This window comes from Dasypus novemcinctus, chromosome 21 (assembly GCF_030445035.2).
Source record: "Dasypus novemcinctus isolate mDasNov1 chromosome 21, mDasNov1.1.hap2, whole genome shotgun sequence".
Taxonomy (NCBI): Eukaryota; Metazoa; Chordata; class Mammalia; order Cingulata; family Dasypodidae; genus Dasypus; species Dasypus novemcinctus.
This window is the reverse complement of record NC_080693.1, coordinates 81,382,895-81,404,619: the sequence shown is the minus strand read 5'-3', so window position 1 is coordinate 81,404,619 and position 21,725 is coordinate 81,382,895.

Sequence of the window (21,725 nt, the reverse complement as noted above, 5' to 3'; positions counted from 1 at the left end):
AGGGGGCCGCGACTCTCAAAGGGGGGACCGCTTGCCCCCAAATTCCTTCCCTACCACGCTGCCTGGAGCCCCAGTTTCCCCGCTGACCCGGGAGTGTGCTCAGGCCCCTCTTGGGAGCCGGGCTTAGGCAGGGGAGGGCCTGAGGGCCCTGGGGTTGGGTGGTGGGAGGGCACAGGCTGGGTCTGTGTCTCCGCTCACCCCGTCCTTGGTGGGTGCTGTGCAGAGCCTCAGCTGAGCCCCAGGGGCCTGGGAGCACCAGCGTGCGCCCCTCTTGTGTGGAACGTGGGGGACTGAGCAGCGTCTGTACCGACCCTGTGACTCAGACGATATTATGGTCTCTATTCTGAAGACAGGGAAACCGAGGCATACAAAGTAAGTAACCGGGCGAGACGCCAGCACCCGAGGCAGGGCTCAAATGCCGTGTGCAAAGCCGTGCCCGGCTCCGTGGACGCTCAAAGAAGCAGAGCCCGCTCCCGGCTCCCTGGAAGCGTTGGCTCCCCTGCACGGGTGGGCACGTGCTTACTGTCCAGGGGGCGAATGTAAGATAAAGTGTGCGAAGACACGGGGCGGGGAAGGCTGGGGGGCTGCAGAAGCTCAGAGAAGGACGGGCAGGATTCGGGAAGACAGGAGACCCGGGAGGGTGTGGCACACGGGGGGACAGTGTGAAGGGTAAAGAGCTCGAATCGGGGAGCAGAGGGAGCTGAAGGGAGAGGAGGGGGGGGGCTCGTCGGGGTATTCCCACATTTCACGTGCGGAAATGTGACCCAGGCTGCCGCAGACTCAGCCGGCTGGCAGGCAGGAGGCCGACTCGGGCCAGGGAGGTGCTACTTCGGGTTGAAGCATGTTGAGCTGGAGGTGATGGTCTGCTGTGTCCCAGGAGCCCTTCCAGGCCAAGTGGGACCACACACTGGTTTGCCTTGGGAGCTGGCAAGAGGCTAAAGATACACAGCCTTCCCAGTCTTCTTTACCAACCGGGATTGACTGTTGAGGATGCAGAGGGGAGTGGGAATATTTTCTACCCAGGAAAAGGCAGGGGGCTGCCAGAGAAGGCTGGAGAACTGCTGGGCCTCGTTGGGCAGTCGAGTTGGCGGGTGTAATTAGGTTTCTGATGAGAGCGTATTGCAGGTGAGGACACAGGGACACAGAGAAGACAGCCACGTCAGGACGGGGGCAGAGTGGCAGCCTCGTGTCAAGCCCAGGAGCGCCAAGGGCTGCCCGCCGTGCCCGGAAGCCTCAAGGGGCCTCTCGCCCGCGCCCCTGGAGAAGCCAACTCTGCAGGCACCTGGACTTCAGGCTTCTGGCCCCCAGAACTGGGGAAGAAGAATGTCGTGCTGTTTTAAGCCCCCCAGTCTGTGGCCCTTGCTCTGCCCCGTCTCCCACCATGAATGCAAGCTGGGAAGGCCCCATGTGGGCCAGGCAGGGGCCGGCTCCTCTTGGATACCAGCTCTGCAGGGCAGACGGGGCTGTGGGCCAGGGCCTGAGTGGAGGGGTTGGGGCGGGAGGGCTGCTGGGAAAGGGAGGGCAGAAAGGGACAGGCCGAGGGGACGGGTTTTTTGGTGCTGTGGAGGTGGCCCATGGGAGCTGGGAGAAAGGCTGTGGCTCCTCGGAGCTGGTGCACTTTTCTTTTCTTTTTTTTTTTTTTTAAGATTTATTTTTTAAATTTATTTCTCTCCCCTTCCGGCTGCCTCCCCCCGCAAGTTGTCTACTCTCTGTGTCCATCTGCTGTGTGTTCTTCTGTGACCGCTTCTATCCTTATCAGCGGCACCAAGAATCTGTGTTTCTTTTTGTTGTGTCATCGTGCTGCACCAGCTCTCCGTGTGTGCAGTGCCATTCCTGGGCAGGCTGCTCTTTCACACTGGGCGGCTCTCCTTATGGGGTGCACTCCTTGCGTGTGGGGCTCCCCTACACAGGGGACACCTCTGCATGACACGGCACTCCTTGCACGGATCAGCACTGTGCATGGGCCGCTCACCACACGGGTCAAGGAGGCCCGGGGTTTGAACCTTGGACCTCCCATGTGGTAGGCAGACGCCCTATCCATTGAACCAAGTCCGCTTCCCTGGTGCACTTTTCTTATGATTTTGATTTATGGGCATGTGAATACTTCAAAACTAAGTGGGAGTAGTAGAGGCAGATTCCTGGCCTGTGAATGAAAGCAGATGCACTCTTTTCTCTAAACAGCCCTGCATATCCATGAGGTCTGGCCGCTTGCCCTGGCAATGGACAGAACCTGTGCCCCTCTGGACGTCCCCAGGCCCGAGTGCAGGACAGGTCTAGTGGACATGGAGACGAGGGTGCTGGTTCTGGAGGGTGGTCAGGGCTGCAGCCATAGGCTGGGGAGCTCCCCTTAAACAGGGGCATTCCCAGAGGGTCCTGGGGCCTGAGCCCCAGCCCTGACCACCTGCAGGGTCTTACCTGCTGGGGAAAGCATTTCTGTTTTGAGGTCCCTGCTGAAGATGTATGAGGTGTCCCATATCTGGTCTGGCCAAGCGTTCCTTTGCCCCGTGTCCATCTTTCTGTAAATGTAATATTTATTTTTGTTAACTTCTAGATATAAATAAAAACCTATGCAACTGCTGGGAAGATGGTGGACTAGAAAGACATGGGACTCTCTTCTCCTCCAGAAAAATAGCTGGAGGACAGGCTGAAGCAGCCTGGGAAAAAGACCTTCTAGAGTTTAGGACACCAGGCGAAGGCTGGACACTGCCCAGAGGAGAGAGGGACAAAAGAGGGAAATTATGGGAAGTGGATTTGGCCCAATGGATAGGGCACCCACCTACCACATGGGAAGTCCAAGGTTCAAACCCCAGGCCTCCTTGACTGGTGTGGAGCTGGCCCATGCATAGAACTGCTGTGTGCAAGGGGTACCATGCCACGCAGGGGGGTCCCCCGCATAGGGGAGCCCCATGCGCAAGGAGTATGCTCCATAATGAGAGCTGCCTAGCGCGAAGAAAGTGCAGCCTGCCCAGGAGTGGTGCCGCACACATGGAGAGCTGACGCGGCAAGATGATGCAACAAAAAGAGACACAGATTCCGGGTGCCACTGACAAGAATGCAAGCGGACACAGAAAAACACACAGCGAATGGACACAGAGAGCAGACAACTGGGGGAGCAGGTGGGGAGGGGAGAGAAATAAATAAATATATTTTTTTTTAATTTTAAAAAAGAGGAGGGAAATCTCAAGGACAGAACTGTGAGTTGAAACCAGCAGCTGCTGCTGCTGCCGGCACCCTCCCCCACACTAAAGACTCTTTAGAACCCTCAGGCCTCCGGGCCTGTGACTGAAGACAAAAGGGGCTCCCGGGATCCACCAGCCCAGGAAAGGGGAGACACAGCCTAAGGCTGACTCTGCTTCTGACCCACAGATCTGCTCTGCTGTGTCCCAGGAGCCCTTCCAGGCCTGGTGGGCCACACCCTGGTTTGCCTTGGAGCCTGCCAGAGGCTAAAGATAGACGACCCTTCCAACCTCCTTCTCTACCAACCTGGACTGATTGTTGAGGACACAGAGGGGAGTGGAAAAGTTTCCTAGCCGGGAAAAGGGAGGGGGCTGCCAGAGAAGGCTGGAGAACTGTCTCTGAGAAAGTTTGAATTCTGAGGCTCTTAGCCTCCAGGCAGGAAGCTCTAGCACATTGATCCTGTCTGTGTTGCAAAAAATACACTCCACCCAGGCATTGAACTGAGAGCTGCCAAAGAGCGCCATCTGCTGGCAGACACAGGAAGTGCATGTGAGGAAATGAAAAATAAGAAAGAGGCTGTTCCTGGCCTTTATAGACTTCAGCCCCAAAGCCCTAGAAAGCGGGTCAGCAACCAATTATTGAGTCCAGTGCTCAGTGTTGAGCAACCAGCAGGGGCAATCCTAGCAATCCATGTCTAGCCAAGAATCAAACAGCAGTGGTAACAAACAGCCTCCCACCACTAAATCCCTACAAAGGAGAAAGAAATTGAGCATATGAATAAACTATACCCTAATCAGATGCCTACAAATAAGCAAAAAATTATGAGCCATGCTAAGAAAATGGAAGAAGTGGTCCAAGAAAAGGAATGTATCAAAGCCACAGAAGAGATCCAGAATTTGAGAGAACTAATTAGCGAGATGCATACAACTTCCAAAATCAAATTAATGAGTTGAAAGACAATATGGCTAAAGAGATAAACAACATCAAGAAGGCATTGAGCAAGCACAAAGAAGAATTTGAAATCCTGAACAGAAAAGTAACAGAGCTCATGGGAATGAAAGACACAATAGGTGAGAACGAAAATACATTAGAGAGGGAAGCGGCTGTGACTCAATCATGTGCGCTCCCACCTACCATATGGGAGGCCCTGAGTTTGCATCCCGGGACCTCCTTGTGAAGGCAGCGTCACCCACAAGCTGTGAAGAGCTGCCGGCCTGCAAGTGCCGCGGAGTGCCACCAGCCCACAAGTGCTGAGGAATGCCAGCTCAGCAAGGTGACTCAGCAGAAAAAGGGATACAAGCCAAAAGAAAAATATGCAGCAAATGGACACAGAGAGCAGACAGCAAGCAAGCCACAGGGCAGGGGGGATAAATTTTTAAAAATTAATACAGAACGCACAGCAAATGGACACAGAAAGCAGACATCAAGCAAAAAAAGCAACGGGTAGGGAGATTAAAAAAATACATTAGAGACATGCAACAGCAGACTCAAAATGATAGAAGAAAGATTAAGTGACAAGAAATAGGAAGGGAGGGAGGGAGGAAGGAAGGAAGGAAAAGAATGTGATACCGAAGACAGAACAGCTGAAATTGAAGCGAGGAAAGAACAGAAAGAAAAAAGAATGGAAAAAATTGAGCAGGGGCTCAGAGAGCTGAAGGACAACATGAAATGCAACAACATACGTGTCATGGGAGTTCCAGAAGAAGAGAAAGGAAAAGAGACGGAAAGAGTATTGAGGAAATAATAGCGGAAAATTTCCCAACTCTCACGAAAGAAATGAACTTACATGTCCAAGAAGCACACAGTGCCCTAATCAGAATAAATCCAAAGAGGCCTACTTCAAGACATATACTACTCAGAAGGTCAAAAGTCAAAGATAAAGAGAAAATTCTCAGAGCAGCAGCCATCACTTACAAGGGAAGCTCAGTAAGACTTAGTGTAGATTTCTCATCAGAAACCATGGAGGTGAGAAGACAGTGGTATAATACAATTAGGATACTGAAAAAGAAAAACTGCCAACTGAGAATTCTCTATCCAGAAAAAATTGTTCTTCAAATATAAAGGTGAGTATAAAATATTCACAAACAGAAACAAAGAGAGTTTACAAAAAAAAAAATCCACCTTTCCAGGAAATATTAAAGGAAGCCTTAGAACCTGAAATAAAAAGACAGGAGAGAAAGGTCTGGAGGAGATTATAGAAGGAAAAATAGAGAAAGGATAACCAAAAGAGTAAAAAGACAGACAAAAATATGATATGACATATGAAAACCAAAGAATAAAATGGTGAAACTAAACAATGCATTTACAGTAATATCATTGAATGTGAATGGATTAAACTCCCCAATCAAAAGACACAGGCTGACAAAATGGATAAAAAAACATGAGCCATCCATACGCTTACAAGAAACTCACTTTAGACCAGGGATACAAAACAGCTGAAAAGTAAAAGGTTGGAGAAAGATACTCCACGCAAATAGTAACCAAAAAAGAGCAGGGGTTGCTATACTAAGATCAGACAAAACAGACTTTAAATGCAAAAAATTATAAGAAATACAGAAGCCATTATATATTTAATAAAAGGGACAATCCACTAAGAAGATGTAACAGTCATAAATATCTATGAACCTAACCAGGGTACCCCAAAATAAATGAGACTAACTCTAGCAAGGCTGAAGGGAGAAACAGACATCTCTACAATAATCACTGGTGACTTCAACACCCCACTCACATCATTAGCTAGAACAACTAGACAGAAGATCAATAAGGAAAGAGAGAACTTGAACAATATAATAAACTAGTTCGACCTAACAGACATAGACAGAATGCTGCATCCAAACTTAGTGAGTTACACATTCTTCTAAAATGTTCGTGGATCTTTCTCCAGGATAGACCACATGTTAGGGCACAATGTAGCTCTCAATAAATATAAAAAGATTGAAATTATACAAAGCCCCTTCTCAGATCATAATGGAATGAAACTGAAAATCAATAATAGATGGGAAAAAAGTAAATTCGCAAATGTGTGGAAGCTAAACAACACTTTTTTTTAAAAAAGATTTTATTTTATTATTTATTGCTCTCCTCTCCCCCCCAAGCACCATTGTCTGCTCTCTGTGTCCATTTGCTGTGTGTTCTTCTGCATCCATTTGCATTCTCGGCAGCACCTGGAATCTGTGTCTCCTTTTGTTGTCATATTGCTGCATCAGCTCTCCATGTGTGCAGCACCACTCCTGGGTGGGCTGTGCTTTTTGTGTGTGGGGTGGCTCAATGCAGGGAGCACTCTTTGTGCATGGGGCTCTCCTACGTGGGGGACACCTCTGCATGGCAGAGCACTCATTGGGTGCATCAGCACTGTGCGTGGGCCAGCTCACCACATGGGCCAGGAGGCCCTGAGTTTGAACCCTGGACCTCCCATAAGGTGGATGCTCTATCAGTTGAGCCATGTCCACTTCTCAACAACACACTCTTAAATAATCAGTGGGTCAAAGAAAAACTGCAAGTGAAATCAGTAAATAGAGAGAGAGACAAGTGAAAATGAGAACACAGCTTATCAAAACTTATGGGATTCAGCAAAGGCAGTGTTGAGAGGGAAATTTATAGTTCTAAATGCCTAAACTCAAAGATTTAACTGAACAACTGGAGGAGCTAGAAAAAGAACAGCAAACCAATCCCAAAGCAAGTAGAAGGAAAGAAATAAATATTAGAGCAGAAATAAATGAAATTGAGAACAAAAAAAAAAAAAAAAGAGAAACTAAATCAACAAAACCAAAAGCTGGTTCTTTGAGAAGATCAATAAAATTGACAACCCCCTACCTAGACTAACAAAAAAAGAGAGAAGATGCAAATAAATACAATCAGAAATTAAAGGGTATAATTACAACTGACCTCACAGAAATAAAAAGGATCATAAGAGGATATTATGAAAAACTATGCCAACAAACTAGACAACCTAGATGAAATGGACAAATTCCCAGAAATGCACAAACAAGTTACACAGATGCTACAAGAAACACAAGAACTTAACAAACCAATTACATTTAAAGAGATTGAATCCATCTTCAAAAATCTCTGAGTAAAGAAAAGTGCAGGACCAGATGGTTTCGCAGGTGAATTCTACAAGGCATTTCAAAAAACTTAACACCAATCCTGTTTAAACTCTTCCAAAGAATTGAAGAGGAGGGAAAATTACCCAACACATTTTATGAAGCCAACATCACCCTAGTACCAAAGACTACAAGAAAAGAAAATTACAGACCAATCTCTCTAATGAACAAAAATGCAAAAATTCTCAACAAAATACTTGCAAAACGAATCCAACAGCATATCAAAATACTTACACATCATGACCAAGTAGGATTTATTCTTGGTGTGCAAAGCAGTCTCAATATTAAAAAATCAATCAACAGAATACACCACATTAACAAATTGAAAGGAAAAAACACATGATCATCTCACTCAATGCAGAAAAGGCATTTGACAAAACTCAGAACACTTTTTTGATAAAAACTCTTTAAAAAATAGAAATAGAAGGAAAATTCTTCAATATGGTAAAAGGCATATACGAAAAACCCACAGCCAACATCGTACTCAATGCGGAAATGTTGAAAGCTTTCCCTCTAAGATCAGGAACAAGATACCCACTCTCACCACTGTTATTCAATATTGTTCTAGAAGTTTTAGTAGGGCAATTAGACAAGAAAAAAAAGAATTAAAGGCATTCAAATAGGAAAAGAGGAAGTACAACTCTCACTTTTGCAAATGACATGATCCTGTATTTAGAAAATTCTGAAGTATCTACGACAAAGCTACTTGTGCTAATAAATGAGTTAAGCAAAGTGACAGGATACAAGATAAACACACAAAAATCAGTAATGTTTTGTACACTAGTATTGAACAATCTGAGGAAGTAGTCAGGGGGGGAATTCCATTTACAATAGCAACAAAAAGGCTTAAATACCTAGGAATTAATTTAACCAAAGAAGTACAGGGCCTATATGCAGAAAACTACAAAACAGTGCTAAAAGTAATAAATGAAGACCTAAACAAATGGAAAGACATTTCATGTTCATGGATTGGAAGATTAAATATCATGAAGATGTCAATCCTACCCAAACTGATTTATAAGTATTCTAAATAAAGAAGAACGACATGGAAGGAATTTCACTGCCTGACCTTGAAACATATTACAGAGCTATTGTGATCAAAAAAGCTTTATACTGGCATAAAGATAGATACATTGATCTATGCAATAGAATTGTGAATCCAGAAATAAACCCTCACCTGTACAGTCAGCTGGTTTTTGACAAATCTACCAAGTCAATGTTAGTGGGACAAAACAGTCTCTTCAACATGCGGTATTGGGAAATCTGGATATCGATAACCAAAAGAATGACAGAGGACCCCTATCTCACTCCCTATATAAGAATCAACTCAAAATAGACCAAAGACCTAAATATAAAAGCCAGGACCACAAAACTACTAGAAGAAAATGCAGGGAAACCTCTTCAAGACCTTGTGGTAGGTGGTGGTTTCTTGAACCTTACATCCAAAGCACACGCAACCAGTGAAAAAATAGATAAATGGGACCTCAGCAAAATTAAACACTTTTGTACCTCATAGGACTTCCGAAGCCCAGATGCAGGGCGGTGGACTCAGGCAAGTTGAATCGAAATTAGCTGTAAAGCCAGACCATGAAAAGGAATCTTGGCGAGGACGCTTATTGACAGGGTGCTCTGTGATTTTGAAGCTGTCGTGTGCCAATTTTTGTCCTGGAAATCCGGCGTGCCATTTCTAATTTAAACTGCTTCCTGGGTGCACAGGACACTAACTGGTAACACAGTCCCGGGCTGGTCTCCTCCAGGAGCTGTGTGGCACACACTGTGCTATTCCTCAGAATTAACACGCAAGCAATGCCAGCAGAAAGGCTTCTGAAAAGCTTTAGGCCAAACTTGGGCGAGAGCTATAAACAGATGATGGTATTTTAGCACCCTGATGGCAGCGAAGAGATAAAAAATGCAAACATGCTGCTCATGTGGCCATGCAGAAATATTTAGATAAAATCGTGTATCTTTTGCTTTTATTCACGTGCCAGGAATCCGCATCTACTAATCCCACTTATTTAAAAATTAATCAGAGTCATAGGATTCTGGCACTTTTAACTTATCTAATTGCAACGACTCATTCTTTAGTTCCTCTAGTGTTCAGAAAGTTACACAGATGAATACAGATTAGTTAAACGACATAGTCAAGATGAAGACAACAGCCGCTGGACCAGCGCCAAAGCTGCCGGGACCCATGCGCTCAGCCGACGGCTGTGACAGTGGAGGTGCAGCTGCAGTGGCTGGTAGAGAGCTGCTCCAAGCCCATGCCAAGCCCCCTGCCCAGGAGCCACTGTGGCTCCTCCCAGGGACCTTCTCTCCCCCAGGGTCCAGCAGCCAACGGGCCCTGCCTGGTCCCTCGAGGGCCTCTAACACGGCCCCTGCACTGGGCAGCGTGTATCCAATCAGTCATGTCTGGTGATTAAGCATTTGATAACCATGTGGGTTCCTGTTCTAGTTTGTCCTTCCCAACCCATGCTCAGCAAACCTAGACCGGATTATATGACCAGGTTCACGTTCTAGAAAGCCAAATGGCACACAGGGGTCTTTAGTCCCCCTTCCTAGTGCTCTTTCTCTTCCCCCATCCGTGTTTGGAAGAGCAGACCCCGGGTGGCCCAGCCACCCCCGCCTCCCGTGTGCATGTGCTCGGGCAATCCCTTCCCCTTCAGTCTGGGCTGGGTCTTGTGACTTGCTTCTAATGAATAGAATATGCCAGAGTGATGAGATATCACTTCTGAGAAGAGGCTCTGAAAAGACTGTCCCTTCTCTCTCGCACGCCCTCTCTGGCCGCTCTTGCTCAGAGGGAAGCCAAATGTCCTCCTGCGAGCCATCCTATGGTGGGACACTGCGGGAGGCCCAATCCTGCCAACAGCCCCATGACAAGCTCAGTAGCAGATCCATCTGTACTTGAGCCTTGGGACAGCTGCAGCCCAACTGATAACTTGATCGCAGCCTTTTGAGAGACCATGCAGCTTAGGCACCCAGCTGAATTGCTCACAGATTCCTGACCACAGAAACCATGAGAAAATAAACATTTGTTGTTTTTTTGCTTCTAAGATCTGGGATAATTTGTTACATAGCAATAGCTAACTGATACACTATCCCAGGTCCCCTCAGTATTCTGCTCTAGCTGAACAACTACTTGCAGATTCCCAGTAAGCCAAACCCTTTTATTTCTTCCTGCTTTTACTGGTTGCTCCCCGCCTGGGGTACTCTCTGTGATGTGGCCTGTCCCCTGGCCCAGCTTCTTCCCACCCATCCTTCAAGGCTCTGATGTTAGCTCTGAGATATGTTCCTGGTCACCAGCACTCCCAGCAGCACTCACCCCACAACTGACCTTTCTCCCCTTGCCTGGTTAGAGGCAGCTCTCCGTGCTTCCCTGGCCCCCCAGGACCAGCTTCGAGGGTCTGCATCTTATGCAATTGCTCATGGCCCTGCTTGGGTTTAAGGCTCTGCTGTAGCTGCCTTGAAATTCTTCTGAATTTTTGAACAAGGGTCCCCATGTTTTTATTTTGCATCGGAACCTTCAGGTGATACAGCGGGCCCTACTTCTTCCGAATTGCAATGGTCTGCTTTCTTGCCTGTCTCTCCTTCTGGACTACCTGCGACCAAGGGTGGGGACCATTTTACTCATACCTGGGTTTCCAGAAGGTGCCAGAGATAAAACAGGGGATCGGAAATGTGGCTGAATGAGTCATGTTTCCAAGGAGCAGAGGTGGGATCCGAAGCCCGGCCAGGCGGTTCAGAGCCAGTGCCTTCCACCCTTCAAGGCCAAGCAGAATCCTGTCCTTGGCTGCAGGTCAGTGCCTCTCCACGGTGAGAGGTGGAGGGCTGCTCAACGCTTAGCCGGTCTGGACCATTGCGCGTCACAGGGAGTAGAGGATTTTGTTCTGGAATCCACGTCTGTGGGATAACTTAACAGCAGGTTCGGGATTTAAATATCCTAAAACCTCTTGTATAAGATTAGTCTAGGGTAGATTTTCACATATGTAAATGAAATGTTAGTTTGCTCATGTAGAAAACTTGGCAGAAAATCATTTGGGGAATAAACCAGGTGGGGTATGGGGAGGTGGGCCAGGGGTTGGGGCTGATGTAAACAGAGGGGCCGGCTCAGAAGGGTCAGCATGTTGCCTCCAGCAGTACCTGGGGGCCTTTTCCCGTCGCTGATAAAGCAGGTGGAGGGAATGAATCAAGGCTCGGGCTCCACTAGGCCTATGCGCCAGGCATCAAAAATCAGAAACAAATAAAAATAAATCCTCGGTGCTGGCACTTTAATTTCATTCTCTTCTCCTGAAGCTCTAGGCTGAGCAGCTGTTTACCAGGAAAGGAAACTCAAAGCAGGGTAATAAAAAAAAAATTACGGGAAGAGAGTAGCTACCAGTGTGTAACAAGCACGTGGGGCTTCCTGCCCATCTCCAGGACAGGCAGAAGCATTTAAGGAGTGCCTCTCTTTTCACCCACTCATCCATTCATCCACCCACCCACACATCCGTCTATCCATTCATTTAATGAGCAAGGTGATGGTCTTAAAACAAACCTGCAGATTCTTTGCAACTACTCCCATTAAGAGGTGGGGTCTAGGGAAGCAGATGTGGCTCAAGCGATTGGGCTCCCACCTACCATATGGGAGGTCCAGGGTTTGATTCCTGGGGCCTCCTGGTGAAAATAAGCTGGCTTGTGCAGTGAGCTGGTTAGTTGGCCTGAGCGGAGTGCTGGCCTGAGCAGAGAGCTGGCGCAGCAAGATGATGCAACAACAGAAGACACAGAGGAGAGACAATAAGAGATGCAGCAGACCAGGGAGCTGGAGTGGTACAAGAGATTGAGCACCTCTCTCCCAATCCAGAAGGCCCCAGGATCAGTTCCCAGAGCTGCCTAAAGAGAAGACAAGTAGACATAGAAGAACACAACAAATGGACACAGAGAGCAGACAACAGGGGAACGGGGGGGAGGGATATGAAAATAAATAAATCTTTGAAAATAAAAAAGAGGTGGGGTCTGTGTTTCTGCCCCTTGAGTATGGTAGAAGTGACTGCAGCGAGGTCATAAAAGGCATGCAGCTCCCATGTGAAGTTTGACTCTTCTGAGGCCACCACGCCGGGGAAGTCACAATCGGTTGCTCTGGTGGACTGTCCATACCATGGTGCCAGACACGTGGGTGGAGCCGTCTTGGTCACTGGAGCCCAGGCTGCCCCCCCAGGTGAGTACCGCTGAGCGACCCCCATCAGCCCCCATCAGTGTCATCATCACACGGGACAGGAGAATCACCAGCAGGTCAGAGCCCAAACGCCTGGCCTACAAAATCACGGGGTGCAATAAAACAGTTTCCGCTCTGAGCTGCTGTGCTCTGGGATCGTTTGTACCACAGCACTAGAGAACCAGAGCAAGCACCCCCTCTGCGCCCGGTCCCTGAGCTTGACCGGGGAGGGGTGCGGGTACAACCATGAGACACGCAGTCCCCGACCTGAGCTTTGATGCAAACCTCTGCCCTGGATTCAGCCCTGCAGAGCTCTCCTCCAGGGCTGGACCCTTCCCTTGCGACCTTCTTGCAGAACTTTTTAAGTGCTCTGGCAGGTTTAGGTCGTGTCTGGGGAAGCAGAGTAAGGACCCCTGTGCAGCGTTACTGTCTTAGCTTCCTGGGGCTGCCCTGGACCACAGTGGGTGGCTTCAAACCACAGAAACCTCATCTCTCACTGTTCCAGAGGCCAGAGGCCGAGATCACGGCATCGGCAAGGCCAGGCTTGCCCTGACCCCCCTGGGACCCTCCCGGCGCCTTCCTGGGTTCTGGGGGCTCCAAGCCTCCCCCCGCTTGCAGCTGCACCGCCCCGACCTCAGCCTCACCGTCACGGGGCCTTCTTCCCTGAATCTCTTTGTGTCTCTGCCCAAACCCTCTCTCCTTTCTATTATAAAGACAACATTACACTTTATTAATATGTACCAATAAAATGGATTTGTTAAAAAAAAAAAGTCCCATATGAATAACAACAACAACAACAAAGAGACGACAGTCAGTGGGTGAGGACCCTCCCTAGCCCAGCACGGCCTCGTCCTAACGTAGTCACAGGAAGCACCTGCCTGCCCGGAGACCCTGGCCAGGCCTTCAGCCCGTCTGCCTCCGTGATGGCTAGGCTACTGTGTCACCTCGGCCGGGAAATTGTGCCCAGTTGTTTGGTCAAGCAAGCACTGGCCCGACTGTCATACAAGGGCATTTATGGACTTTAGTCACCATTGACTTCACTGCATGGTAAATCAGAGACAGCTGGTTACAATTACATCCATCAGGGAGCTTGCCATCAGCAACGAGGGACGCTTAACCCAATCCGTTGAATGCCTTAAACGGGAAAGTGATTCCAGCATTGAATGAGAATTTCCCAGCTCTTCTTTGGACAGGCAATATCTCCCAGAACCTGGACCTGTGCATCCCCATGGCTGGTGAGAGGCTCTTACAGCATCGCATACTATTGACAGATGTCTCTGGTTGATTCTGTTTCCTAGAGAACCCTGACTAATAGATTTCCTGGACTTTCATACTCACATACGTGTTTAAGAGACTGAATTAGTGAGCCAAAGGGCTGCTGATGCAAAATACCAGAAGTTGGTTGGTTTTTATAAAGAGTTATTTATTCGGGGTAGGAGCTTACAGATCCCAGACCATAAAGCATAAGTTACTTCCCTCACCAATGTCTATTTTCATGTGTTGGAGCAAGATGGCTGCCAACATCCGTGAGGGTTCAGGCTTCTGGGTTCCTTTCTTCTAGGGTCTTGCTTCTCTCTGGGCTCAGGGTTCCTCTCTTCCTGGGGCTGGCTTCTCTTTCCTCTGTGTGCTTACTTCCTGGGGCTCCAGCTTAAGACTTCAGCATCAAACTCCAATATCAAAACCCCAACATCAAAAACCCTCAACTCTGGGAAGCGGACTTGGCTCAGTGGTTAGGGCGTCCATCTACCACATGGGAGGTCTGTGGTTCAAACCTTGGGCCTCCTTGACTCATGTGGAGCTGGCCCACGCACAGTGCTGATGTGTGCAAGGAGTGCCGTGCCACGCAGTTGTGTCCCTGTGGGGGCAAAGAGTGCGCCCCGTAAGGAGAGCTGCCCAGTGCAAAAGAAAGTACAGCCTGCCCAGGAATGGCGCTGCACACACGGAGAGCTGACAGCAAGATGATACAACAAAAAGAAACACAGATTCCCATGCTGCTGACAACAACAGAAGTGGATAAAGAAGAACACGCAGCAAATAGACACAGAGAACAGACAACTGGGGCGGGAGGCGGGAAGGGGAGAGAAATAAATAAAATAAATAAATCTTAAAAAAAAACAAAACCCTCAACTCTGCCCTTTGCCGTGCCCCCATCAAAGCCCTAATCATAACTCAATCATGCCCAGGTACAGACCAAATTACCTACATAATCCAATATCTATTTTTGGAACTCATAACCATATCAAACGGCTACAGGGACTTTGAATAGAATTGCACTGAATTCATGGATAAATTTGGGGAGAACTGACATCTTTAGGTTACTGAGACTGCTCCAGTATAAATGTTATACCCTTTAGAACAATATACGCTATACATGTTATATAGCCTATAGAATTTAAAAAATAATAATTTGCAGTATTACGGACCTTTTATTAGACTTATTCCCAGAAACCTTATCATGCTGTGGTTTCTGTAAGTGAGATTCCCCTTCTCTTAAAGTTGGCTTCCTAATTTTTGGTTGCTCCTGGTGTTTGCATATTATTCTCATATCCAGCCACCTCATTGATCGCTCTTATTTGAGTTAATAGTCTGTGGGTTTTCTTTAACCTTCCTGTAGAGTGGCATTTTCTTATTTCTTCCTTTTTCGTCCCTTATTTCTCACATGGCAGAGATTCCTAGTTGTTTCCTTTTATCTGTTCTCTTTCCTTCTACTGTACTACAGCTTCCAGTTTTTCAGCTGGACATGTGACTGTCAGGGATAAAGGTGACATTTTCCCACTTCCCTTGTGACTGAGATGGCCACAGAACGTGCGGAGCTGTGTGTGCAGCTTTCTGAACATGTTCGGGGATTGAACCTGAGACCTTGTATGTGGGTGCCAGCACTCTACTACTGAGCCCCATTGGCTCCTCTGAGTTGGTTTTGTTTGTTTGTTTGCTCTGTTGTTTGTTTTTAGAACGCACCAGCAATGGAGCCCACGACCTCCCGTGTGGGAGGCAGGAGCTCAACTGCTCAAGCCACATCTGCTCCTTGAATGTGCTCTTGAAGGAGGAGGGCGGGCCCTCCTTACTCCCTTCACTCCACCGCCGGGAACCTTGGTGGGCTGCTGGATGGGGGCCGTGCCCGGGGATGGTGGGACAACATGACACACGGAGTCTTGGTCCCTACACATCTCAAGACACACGAGCGCGGCCCTGGACCACCTCCAGATTCTCGTTGGAGAAGGAAAAAGACCCATTTTGGTTAAGCCTTTATAAATTTACAATGATACCAATCAAATGCAGCCAAACACTCATCTTTAATAATAGTTCTTTTTCTTGCTTATTATGTTAGCTGAGGATCACGGTAAAATATTGAGCCAGAATGATGGAGCAGGCTTCGTCATCTTGTTTTTGATTTTAAAGAAAATACTTCCAATGTTTTATCATTAAGTACAATTTTTGGAGAGAGGGTTTTGGTAGCTGTTTTCTATCAGTTTAAGAAAATTTCTCTCTATTCTTAGTTCGTTGAGAGATATTTTTAGGTCATGACTGGATGTTACATTTTATTGAATGCTTTCCTTGGATCTAATTTTTTAAATGTGGTGAATTACTTAGCAGCTATTTTTGTGCTAAACTGTCTTTATATTCCTGAATTAAAGTCTCTGTGCTCATGATAAAGTATTTTAATATGCATTGCTGGATTTGGTTTGCTAATTTTGATTTAGGAATTGTGCAACTGCTTTCAGATTTTCTCACAGTTTCTGTTCTTGCTTACTTTTGGCATCAAAGTTATGCCGCCCTTACAAAAGGGGTTGGGGGCTTCCTTCCCACCCCTGCCCCAGGAAACTTCTCTGGAACAATTTATGTCCCACAAGGATGTTGTACTCCTCGTAGTTTTAGTAAAATTGCCTGTAATTCTGTGGCTTTATTGGCAAGTGTATTTGTGACTACTGACCTAATGCTATTTAAGGCTCTTTGATGTATTTAGTGCTTACAGATTTTCTATTACTTCTTGAGATCCTTTTTTTTCTTTTAGGAGGTACTGGGGATTGAACCCAGGACCTCGTACATGAGAAGCAGGTGCTCAACCACTGCACTATATCTCCTCCTCAATGAGAGATAGTTTTTGTTTGTCTGTTTTTACTAAGTACCAAATATCGAACCCAGGACCTCATACAGGTGCTCAACCACTTGAGCTACATCTGCTCCCTGAGATCCTTTGATCATGTTCATTTTTCTATGCATTTGTCTATTTCACCTATGACATAAAATTGTTCATGTTACTCTTTTATTTTTCAGAAGAATTCTATTCTGTTGTTATGTCTTCCTTCACATTCCTGATGTTTGTTTTCCCTTTTTTCATAATCTTTATTTCCAAAAGTTTATGTACTTTGTTAGTCTTCTCAAAGAATCTACTCTGCATTTGTTGATTCTTTCTTTTGTATATTTATTTTCTGTTTCATTAATTTCTGTGCTTATCTCTATTACTTCTTTTCATCCATTCATTAAAAATTTTTCTGATATTTTTTCCTAATTTCTTATGTTGAATACTTGCTTCATTAATTTTCACTATAATTTCTGATGAATAATATTAATTATTCTGATTACTGCTTTTGCTATATTCCATATTTGTATATATAGTCTTTTCACTCTTATTCGATTCTAACTATATGACACCTTTTACTATGATTTCTCTTTTGCATTATTTAGATGCATGCTTTTTAGTTTCTAAACATTCGGGGTTTCTCATTTTATTATTTAGTGTCAGAGGATGTAGACTGCATGTAGACTGCATGATATGAATGCTCTGCTATTTGGAGAGATTTCAGTCTAAAACCCTATTAGGTTTGGTAAGTGTCAGATGTGTGTTTAAAAGAATATTTAGTTCCTGTGGATGTATAGATCCAGCTTGCAAAATTGTATAGTTAAAACCTTCTATTTTCTCACACATTTTTTTAATCAGCTTAAGTTATGATTTTCTGACAGAGATATGTTAAAATCTTCCATTATGGTTGTGAGTTGTTGGCTTCTCCTTCGGTTTTGCTTTCTATATTTTTATAGCAAATATTTGGATGCACACAGACTCAGGATTAGACATATTTTCCTGAAGAATTATTTTATTAACTATTACTTTTTACTAGATAAGTTGTGGGTTTACAGAACAACTGTGCATAAAATACAGGGTTCTCATGTACCACCCTGTTACTAACTTTGCGTTGATGTGGTGCATGTGTCACAACTGATGGTAGCACGCTTTTGTAATTGTACTGCTAACTAGAGTCCATAGCTTACCCTTGGTTCACTGTGTTGTACCATCCCATGGATTTTTAAAAAATTTATATTCTAGTAATATATATGCAACCTAAAATTTCCCCCTTTTAACCACATTCAGATATATAATTCAGTGCTGTGAATTATGTTCACGCTTTGTGCTACCAATCACCACCATCCATCACCAAAACTTTAACATCATCCCAAGGAGAAACCCTGTAAAATTTAAGCATTAACTCCTTGTATTAGTCAACCAAAGGAGTGCTGATGCAAAATACCAGAAATTGGTTTGTTTTTATAAAGGGTATTTATTTGGGGCAGGAGCTTAGAGATACCAGGCCATAAAGCATAAGTTACTTCCCTCACCAACATCTATTTCCACGTGTTAGAGCAAGATGGCTGCCGATGTCTGCGAGGGTTCAGGCTTCCTGGGTTCCTCTGGGCTCAGCTCCTCTGTTTTCTCCACAAGGTCAGCTGTAAACTATCAGGCAAACGGCTCTGTCTTTTCCCTGGGGCTCCAGCTTAAGACTTCAGCATCAAACACCAACATCAAAACTCCAACATTAAGAACACTCAACTCTGTCTTTTGCCATGCCTTTTATCTGTGAGTCCCCACCCACCAAGGGGTGGGGACTCAACACCCTAATGACGTGGCCCAATCAAAACCCTAATCATAACTTAATCATGTCCAGGTACAGACCAGATGACAAACATAATCCAATATCTAGTTTTGAAATTCATAACCACATCAAACTGCTACACTCCCCATTCATTACCCACAACCCAGCCCCTGCTGACCATATTCTAGATTCTGCCTATGACTTTGATTATTCAAATTATATCAGATCAGGGAGATCCTACAATACTTGTCCTACTGTGTCCAGCTTCCTTCACTCAGCAGGACGCCTTTAATGTTCACCATGTTGTCACATGTATCAGGACTTCATTCTTTTTACAGCTGAGGAATATCCATTGTGTGTGTAGACCCTGTGTCAGTCAGTCAATGGGTGCTGATGCAAAGTTCGGAAAACCTTTGGCTTTTATGAAGGGTATGTATTTGAGGTAAAAGCTTATAATTACAAGGCCCTAAAGAGTCAAACTCAAGGCTGCTTTCTTACCAGTCAGTTGCCACGTGTTGAAGCAAGATGGCAGGTGATCTCTCCCTGGTCTCTCCTTCCTTCTTTCTTTTAAGTTTCTGTGGGCCCAGCTTCTTCTGATCTCACTGGTAGGCTGGCATAGGGTTCATCTCTCTTCCTGTGGCTGTAGGAATGAAAGTTCTCCCCTCTTCTGGTCTATGGAGTGCTCTCTCTTTTCGCGTGTGTCTTCTTGAGTAAATGTCCCTTTATATCAGCCCACCAAGGGGGCGTGGACCCAGTCTGAGTCATGCCTACTGACGTGGTTGAATCAAAGTCCTAATTTTAACAGGTAGTTTAATCAAGACATGGCAGCTAAATCTAATGCATTCAAAGGGTAACACACCCAGAAGAGATTAAGTTTACAAACATAATCTCTCTTTGTGGGGATTCAAAATAATCTCAAATTGCCACAGATCTCATTTTATTTATCCATTCATCAGTTGATGGACACTTGGGTTGCTCACATCTTTCGGCAATTGTGAATAATGCTGCTATGCACAATGGGTGTGCAAATATCTGTTCAAGTCCCTGCTTTCAATGTTTTTGGATATATACCTAGAAGTGGGATTGCCAGGTCATATGATAATTCTATACTTAACTTTTTGTGGAGCTGCCAAACTGTCTTCCATGGTAGCTGCACCATTTTGCACCGCCACCAGCAATAAATGAGTGTTTTTATTTATCCATACCTTCTCTGATACTTTCTGCTTTTTGAATAGTAGCCATTCTAAAGGATATAAATGATATCTCATTGTGGTTTTGATTTGCATTTCCCTACTGGCTAATGATGTTGAACATCTTTTCATGTGCTTTTTTAGCCATTCGTATACCTTCTTTGGAGAAATGTCTATTCAGGTCTTTTGCCCATTTTTAAATTGGATTGTTTGTCTTTTTGTTGTTGAGTTCTAGGAGTTCTTTATATTTTCTGGACATTAAACCCTTATTGGATATGTGGTTTTCAAATATTTACTTCCATTGTGTAGGTTGTTTTACTTTCATAGTAAAGTCCTTTGGTGCACTAAAATTTTAAATTTTGATGAGGTCCCATTTATCTGTTTTTTGTTGTTGTTGCTTGTGCTTTGGGTGTAAAGTCTGGGAAACCATCGCCTCCTACAAGGTCCTAAAGATGCTTCTTTATGCTTTCTTCTAGGGGTTTTATAGTTCTTGCTCTTATATTTAGATCTTTGATCCATTTTTGGTTGATTTTTTTATACAGTATGAGGTAAGGATCTACCTTCATTCTTTTGCATATGGAGATCCAGTTTTCCCAACACCATTTGTTGAAGAGACCATTCTTTTCCAATTCAGTAGTCTTTGCCCCTTGTCAAAAATCAGTTAGCTATTCCCAGACAATGTTAACTTTTTTTTCTATTGTGAGTTTTTACTTTATCTCCCCAACTTCAGAAGTTGGTTTTATTTGATGTACCCAAGTCTTAATTTTCTCAAAAAAAGAGAAAAAAAACCTCCATTAAAAAATCAGTTGGAGATCCACAGTTTCTATGGTCATGGCAGATGGACTTCAGCACCATGTCATTTGGCCCTATTTTGGAGTCTCTGGTCCTGAGTGTGATGGAATTGGACTCAGGTGTGATCTTTGTTCACAAGCCTCTCCTGTCACTTTTACCAGACCTGTGGTTGGCACTGGGGTTTAGTGTATACTCAGGGGACCTGAATCTCTGGACTCTCCATGTGATAGCCAGGCCCTGAGCCTCAACAGACTGGCAACTCCTACCCTCTGGTTTATTGGACTTACTTCAGCCAGCTAACAGGGAGGTGAAGAAGGTCAACCACCACACCAGGGAGCCAAGAGTGCCTACAACTGCAAACAGGAGAATTGCATCCATCATCCAAGTGGAATCTAAGCACCCTCTCGATACAGACGTGGAGCAGACATAACCATCCCAGGGTCCACAGAATGGAGGAATAGAGAATGGATTAGAGTGGACTTACTGATATTCTATTTTGGAACTAATGTGATTAATAATGGAAGTAAATGTAGCACTAAGATGGAGAAAGTGGTCATGGTAGCTGCTGCGGGTGGGGAATGGGAAGAAGAGATGTGATATGGGGGCATTTTCAGGACTTGGAGTTGTCCTGGGTGGAGGTGCAGGGACAGTTACTGGACATTGTATGTCCTCCCATGGCCCACTGGGTGGACTGGGGGAGAGTGTAAACTATAATATAGACCATTGACCATGTGGTACAGCAGTGCTCAGAGATCAATGAATGTCCCATGATGATGGAGGAGGTTGTTGTTATGGGAGGAGTGGGGTGGGGGGGGTGGGGGTTATATGGGGACCTCATATTTTTTGAATGTAACATTAAAAAATAATAATAATAAATAATGAAAAATAAAATAATAAAAATTAAAAAATTTTTAAAAATCACTTGGTTGTAAATATGAGGGTTGATTTCTTTTTTTTTTTTTTAAAGATTTATTTATTTATTTAATTCCCCCCCCTCCCCTGGTTGTCTGTTCTTGGTGTCTATTTGCTGCGTCTTGTTTCTTTGTCCGCTTCTGTTGTCGTCAGCGGCATGGGAAGTGTGGGCGGCGCCATTCCTGGGCAGGCTGCTCTTTCTTTTCACGCTGGGCGGCTTTCCTCACGGGCGCACTCCTTGCGCGTGGGGCTCCCCCATGCGGGGGACACCCTTGCGTGGTGCGGCACTCCTTGCGCGCATCAGCACTGCGCATGGCCAGCTCCACACGGGTCAAGGAGGCCCCGGGTTTGAACCGCGGACCTCCCATATGGTAGACGGACGCCCTAACCACTGGGCCAAAGTCCGTTTCCCAGAGGGTTGATTTCTTAGCTCTCAATTCAATCATTATTTATATGCCTGTCCTTGTGCCAGTGCCCAGCTGTTTTGATTGCTGTG